This window comes from Euprymna scolopes, chromosome 2, assembly GCF_053919585.1.
Source record: "Euprymna scolopes isolate OS-2025 chromosome 2, ASM5391958v1, whole genome shotgun sequence".
NCBI lineage: Eukaryota > Metazoa > Mollusca > Cephalopoda > Sepiida > Sepiolidae > Euprymna > Euprymna scolopes.
Window position 1 is genome coordinate 149037255 of NC_136483.1, and position 688 is coordinate 149037942.

The window sequence follows — 688 nt, forward strand, 5'->3', positions numbered from 1 at the left end:
TATCGTCTGTCTGAGGTTCTTCCAAATTAGCTACTTAGAATCTATAATCAACTAAACTTAAACATTACCTTTACAAAAGAATTATAGCTTTGACATGAGGTCATAGATTTATGATTTATGTCAATTAATTTTTGCAACAAAGTTACCACTTATCAAGGCCCAGATGCCATTCGAGAATGATGATCAGTGAGATAACAGCTCAGTGATTGTTTTTAGTGAGAGTTAAGCAGAATTGGACTCTTTAAGAGGACGAGGTAGCAAGAACGTGTTCACACTGAACTTGAACACGACCATGTTTTAGTTAGCTGGGAAGCAGACCAGTAGAGCAGTTCTAGGAAAGGAGCTATGTTCATGGAATTTGCGTTTAGATTTAGGCACTGAGAGAGAGAGAGAGAGAGAGAGAGAGAGAGAGTAGGGGGGATTTTGTTGGTAGTGGCTGTAGCATGACGAGTGCTTTGTGTGAAAGTTTACAAAACATGAATTCAAACATTAACGATAATAAATAAATGAGTAAACATTATCAATAGCATTGAAAATTATTTTAACAATTTATTTTGCTTCAACTATGTATTGGCATTAGAAACAATTTATATATATAGTAAAATTTGGGCCTATTGAGCCTATAATTCTCTCTCTCTCTCTCTCTCTCTCTCTCTCTCTCTCTCTCTCTCTCTGTGGTCATGAATAG